This window comes from Mus caroli, chromosome 6 (genome assembly GCF_900094665.2).
Source record: "Mus caroli chromosome 6, CAROLI_EIJ_v1.1, whole genome shotgun sequence".
NCBI lineage: Eukaryota > Metazoa > Chordata > Mammalia > Rodentia > Muridae > Mus > Mus caroli.
The window spans coordinates 102,276,020-102,282,451 of record NC_034575.1 but is presented as its reverse complement, the minus strand read 5'-3'; positions in this window follow the sequence as shown (position 1 = coordinate 102,282,451).

The window sequence follows — 6,432 nt, the reverse complement described above, 5'->3', positions numbered from 1 at the left end:
TGGGTTCTTTCCAGCTTCTGGCTACTATAAATAGGCCTGCTATGAACATAGTGGAACATGTGTCCTTATTACCAGTTGGAACATCTTCTGGTTATATGCCCCAGAGAGGGATTACTGGATCTAGTGGTAGTACTCTGTCCAGTTTTTTGAGGAACCACCAGATTGACTTCCAGAGTGATTGTACCAGCTTGCAATCCCACCAGCAATGGAGGACTGTTCCTCTTTCTCCACATTCACACCAGCATCTGCTGTCACCTGAATTTTTGATCCTAGCCATTCTGATTGGTGTGAGGTAGAAAGAATCTCAGGGTTGTTTTGATTTGCATTTCCCTGATGATTAAGGGTGTTGAACATTTTTTCAAGGGCTTCTCAGCCCTTTGGTATTCCTCAGTTGAGAATTCTTTGTTTAGCTCTGTACCCCATTTTTTAAAATGGGGTAATTTAAATTTCTGGAGTTCAGCTTCTTGAGCTCTTTGTATATATTGGATATTAGTCCCCTATCAGATTTAGGATTGGAATCTTGATGGGGATTGCATTGAATCTCTAGATTGATTTCTGCAGGATAGCCATTTTTACTATATTAATCCTGCCAATCGATGATCATGGGAGATCTTTCCATCTTCTGAGATCGTCTTCAATTTCTTTCTTCAGAGACTTGAAGTTCTTGTCATACAGATCTTTCACTTCCTCAGTTAGAGTCACACCAAGGTATTTTATATTATTTGTGACTATTGTGAAGGGTGTTGTTTCCCTAATTTCTTTCTCATCCTGTTTATCCTTTGTGTAGAGAAAGGCCACTGATTTGTTTGAGTTAATTTTATATCCAGCTACTGCGCTGAAGCAGTTTATCAGGCTTAGGAGTTCTCTGGTGGAATTTTTAAGGTCACTTATATATATTATCATATCATCTGCAAACATTGATATTTGACTTCTTCCTTTCCAATTTGTATCCCCTTGATCTCCTTTTGTTGTTGAATTGCTCTGGCTAGAACTTCAAGTACTATATTGAATAGGTAGGGAGAAAGTGGGCAGCCTTGTCTAGTCCCTGATTTTAGTGGGATTGCTTCTAGCTTCTCTCCATTAACTTTGATATTGGCTATTGGTTTGCTGTATATTGCTTTTATTATGTTTAGGTATGGGCCTCGAATTCCTGATCTTTCCATGACTTTTATCATGAATGGGTGTTGAATTTTGTCAAATGCTTTCTCAGCATCTAATGAGATGATCATGTGATTTTTTTGTCTTTGAGTTTGTTTATATAGTGGATTACGTTGATGGATTTTCGAATATTAAACCATCCTTGCATCCCTGGAATGAAGCCTCCTTGGTCATGATGGATGATCATTTTGATGTGTTCTTGGATTTGGTTTGTGGGGATTTTATTGAGTATTTTTGCATCCATATTCATAAGGGAAATTGGTCTGAAGTTTTCTTTTTTGTTGGATCGTTGTGTGGTTTAGATATCAGAGTAATTGTGGCTTCATAGAATGAATTGGGTAGAGTACCTTCTCTTTCTATTTTGTGGAATAGTTTGAGAAGAGTTGGAACTAGGTCTTCTTTGAAGGTCTGATAGAACTCTGCACTAAACCCATCTGGTCATGGGCTTTTTTTTTTTGGTTGGGAGACTATTAATGACTGCTTCTATTTCTTTAGGGGAGATGGGACTGTTAAGATCATTAATCTGATCCTGATTTAACTTCGGTACCTGATATCTGTCTAGGAAGTTGTCCGTTTCATGCAGGTTTTCCAGTTTTGTTGAGTATTATCTTTTGTAGTAGGATCTGATGATGTTTTGGATTTCCTCAGGAGCTGTTGTTATGTCTCCTTTTTATTTCTGATTTTGTTAATTAGGATACTGTCCCTGTGCCCTCTAGTTAGTCTAGCTAAGGGTTTATCTATCTTGTTGATTTTCTCAAAGAACCAGCTCCTGGTTTGGTTGATTCTTTGAATAGTTCTTTTTGTTTCCACTTGGTTGTTTTCAGCCCTAAGTTTGATTATTTCCTGCCGTCTACTCATCTTGGATGAATTTGCTTCCTTTCCTTCTAGACCTTCTAGGTGTGCTGTCAGACAGCTAGTGTATGCTTTCTCTAGTTTCTTTCTGGAGATACCCAGGGCTATGAGTTTTCCTCTTAGGACTGCTTTCATTGTGTCCCATAAGTTTGGGTATGTTATGGCTTCATTTTCATTAAACTCTAAAAAGTATTTAATTTCTTTCTTTATTTCTTCCTTGACCAAGGTATCATTGAGTAGAGTGTTGTTCAGTTTCCACGTGAATATTGGCTTTCTATTATTTATTTTGTTATTGAAGATCATCCTTAGTCCATGGTGATCTGATAGGATGCCTAGGATAATTTCAATACATAACCATTCACATCATATGCAAAATATTAATTGATCATATGTCTAAGAGTTTTATCTTTGTGATCAATATGTTTTCAATAGTTTTAAGTAGATCATTGTGTCTCTAATATTTTTAAGTAAGTTTGTTCATGTATTTGTATTACATATATTAGATGAGAAACACATGAATAAAGTAAAAGAAATATTAATATTGCTGTATTAGAAGGAATTACTTTACTCCTGGTTCTGCACTGACTTGTGTATCCATGCTTTTTTACCTTGGCCTTACAGGTATGGCTGACAGAGTACAGTTTAGGGATGCAGCTTTTAATTCTGGGTTTCATCCTGCTGTATGCTCTAAGCCTTAGAATTGAGCAGATAATCACCATGAGCTTAAATGGGTGGTTTTGCCCTCAGGCACTTCTGCTATCATTGTAAAAACAATATGACCTGGGAAGTCCTATTTACAAACGTCCTGCAGATGCCTGAACCAAACCTGAACCCATTATGTGATCTAGAACCCAATGTAAAATAAACCAGACTCCAGTGAAAAATCAGACATGCAGGTGGGAAGCAGATGCCTTTCGGTGATGAACATTGCTAAGCTATCATGTCTGTTCTGTATGAATAGCTAAGACACCTACAATTTAGTTATAACCTCCTAACTTAGACATACATAACCTACAACTTAGACATAACCTCTCATTCTTCATCTGACTAAATGACATTTTAAAAGTGTGTTTACGCGTGTGTGTATATTCATTGTTTTTCCTATAATAGCTACTTATCAAAAGTCCTTGATAATAATGGAAAGAGTGGTACATACTTGTAATCCCAGAACACAGAAGGAAGAGGTAAGAGAATCACAAGGTCAAGCCAATCCCTGGATACACAGATAGTCTGAGGCCAGTCCATGTTACATAAGACCCTGGTAGAGTGGGAGGAACATAAAGATGCTTACCACAATCACAATCACAATCAATCACAATCACCCATTTTATTGTCCACACAAGTCAATGTTGAGAAGCTGTCTTTTACCCATCCCTATATTTCTTTTCCCATTGCAGAGAAACCTGCAATGAGTTTCAGTCTCTTCCATATAAACGTTGCTCTACAGCTCACACTTTAATAAACTCATCTAGCCAGAGTTGAAGGAGAATCTAGTGAATTTTGCTTCCTATGTAATTACAATTCAGATTTCACCTACACAATTTGGCTGGATCCTCACTATTTTCCTTCCGAAGGAAAGAGGGAAATTTAAAAAACAAAACCAATCCAATTTTGGGAATTCTTTTAGAATGTTCCACTATGTCTTTGAACACTTATATTTTATCTTAAAGAATGAAACAGATGCCATAAAATATAACCTATATAAATTCCTGCCTTTGTTTATGTCCTTTGAGTTCACAGGAAAACATGGGAGAATGGGAAGCATATTGTTTATTTTTTATTGGTAGAGTAAGTTAAAATATCAAACCACACACTTGGGAAACAATGGCATTCAGAGACATAGCTGGAATAATTTTCTGAAAGTCTTCAGAGTCTGGCATTGTGCATATCTGAAATCTGTAAATACATTTTGAATGACCATTTGTAAGAAATAGAGCAAATGTTAAAAGCAGCCTTTCAGGACACATCGTTCTGAGCTCATGATGAGTAGTAAGTATTTTCAGTGTTCTTTAGTAATGCTTCTAAACTAAGACACTCAGTACTCTGAAGAGTAGGTAGGCCAGATGGCTGAAACTCTGTCTAACCTTTCCTGGACAGCTCTCAGCAAAGGGCAGGAGGTCTTTTCTGCTTCTTGTTTCACTTCTTCTTTCCCCAAGGAAGATCACATTGTTCGGGTCATCAAACAACGATTGATGTGGTTTCATTTTGGCTTCTCTTTCAAATGGTTACCTTGGGAACCCCGGGCACACACACAGCACTGTACTTACACCAAGCGGACACTGAGCCCTGCAGCAACTTTTTTCAGGGGACTCATCATTTATCATCTCACAAACAGAAACACGGATTTAGCCTCCACAATGGCCTCTCTATGTCTGCCCCCTCTTCTCTGAAAGGCTTCTGTGCTGGCTTCTCTGGGGACTAGGAGTCCTGCACCAGGTCTTTGGGAGGCAGTTACTACTATCTGACTCAAATAAAGCACTGAACAACAGTTCTCATGTACTCTCACCCTAAGCCAGTCCTTTGTACACCTGTGGGACGTGACTCCCACAACAGGGGTCACATATCAGATATCTTGCATATCAGATATCTGTATTATGATTTGGAACAGTAGCAACATTACAGTTATGAAGTAACAAGGGAATAAATTTATGGTTGGGGTTAGAACCATTGCTCTAAGCCATAATTAAAGGGGAAAAATACCTGCTCTGCTAGTCACTCAGCATGAAAATCCCTAGACTAAAACACCCAGAGAAAAGCAAAGGGCAGGAGACTCCAAGAGTATCTGTATCAACTGAAGAACAGCAAGAAGGCCAGGGTGCTACACTGGGCACTGGAAAATGACTCGGGGGAAGTATGTGGAATGTCCTTGGAGACTGTCACTACCAGGGCTGATGATGAATGAGCTGGGTCAGGCTAGATAGACCCTAGCAATTTATTAGAGCCAGACTCCTAGGCACTCTTTTCTCTACATGTTCACTTAAGGGTTCAGAGCTTCATAACAAAGCAGAAGTCAGGGGCCTCAGAAATGCACTTCAAAATCAGGGTGGAGGAGCCTGCCCATGTGTCAGGCCCTGTGACCTATCAACTCACAAGCCTCCTGTTGGGATAGTGACCAGACACAGTATCTTTGCTTATATGCTTGCAACACACACACACACACACACACACACACACACACATACACACACACACACACACACACACACCAGGTTAAAGCTCGCAGAGTTCTCAGATCGTGGTATCTGAAGGAGGCAAGCCTTTGTCAGTGAACAGTATGATCACTAAGACTCTAGTGTGGGCCCTCTCTAATGGGTTGCTCTCTTGGGAATCTTCTTCCAAAGAGCAGTTGTGTGGTCTTTCCATTGTAAGAGAAACTTCAGGTGTCTTCTTAACCATGACAGTTCTGATGATGAAAAGAGTAAAGAACCCGTCTTAAAGTCAAACACCAGTGCACCCAGAGAATAGATGCACAGCTGCAGGCTCAGAGCTCGGTAGCCACTGTACTTCTTAGTAACCAGGAATCAAACATTTGACTCACTGTGGGGTTGGTAGGGCAGATAAATACCTTCTTCTATGACTAGGCTGGAGACACACCCAGGACCCCCACCAAAAGGAGGGACAGGAAAAGAGAAATAATTGGTAAACACAGAAAATGTTTCAATAGAAAAAAGAGGAAACAGAACACTGTGTAGCCCTGTTATCAGCAGAGACAGAGCTAACGCTGAGGATACCAAACTAGAAGAAGCTCACTGGACAGGTCCCGGTATGCAGTTCTATTTTTGTTGATGGTTCTGTATCTAATGTGTCCATTTGTACCAAGGTGAGTTCTGTTAAAGTAATGTCTTGTGTTTTGTCAAAGCCCCTGGAAATAGAAGACATTTGTTTCCTCCTGCTGTTGACAGTTTATTAAAAGAAGTATATATCTAATGACAAGACTTCTTAAAAAATATATGAGTTTAGAAAATAGGCTATAGATCCAGTTAGATATAGTCAGAAAAAGTTTCAGAGTTAATTTCAAGAGTTACAAATTTAGAGACAAACAACAATAAGGTAGTGATGTCATCAACTGAAGTTATTTTGTTTCTGCTTTCTGCTGAAATGTCTTTGGTATCTGTGATTTTTATTTTATCTAAAATGTACAAAAAGCTTATGAGATGTCTCATTTGGCTTTATGCTCACCAGTTAGGTACCTAAAACCAGGAAGATATATATTCCAGATACACAGAAAGCATGGATGGAAAGGAATTGAGAGAAAGAAAGAAAGAAAGAAAGAAAGAAAGAGAGAGAGAGAGAGAGAGAGAGAGAGAGAGAGAAGAGAGAGAGAGAGGGAAGGAGGGAGTAAGGGAGGAAAAAATAAATAAATAAATAAATAAAGAAAGAAAGAAAGAAAGAGAGGGAGGGAGAGGGAGGGAGAGGGAGGGA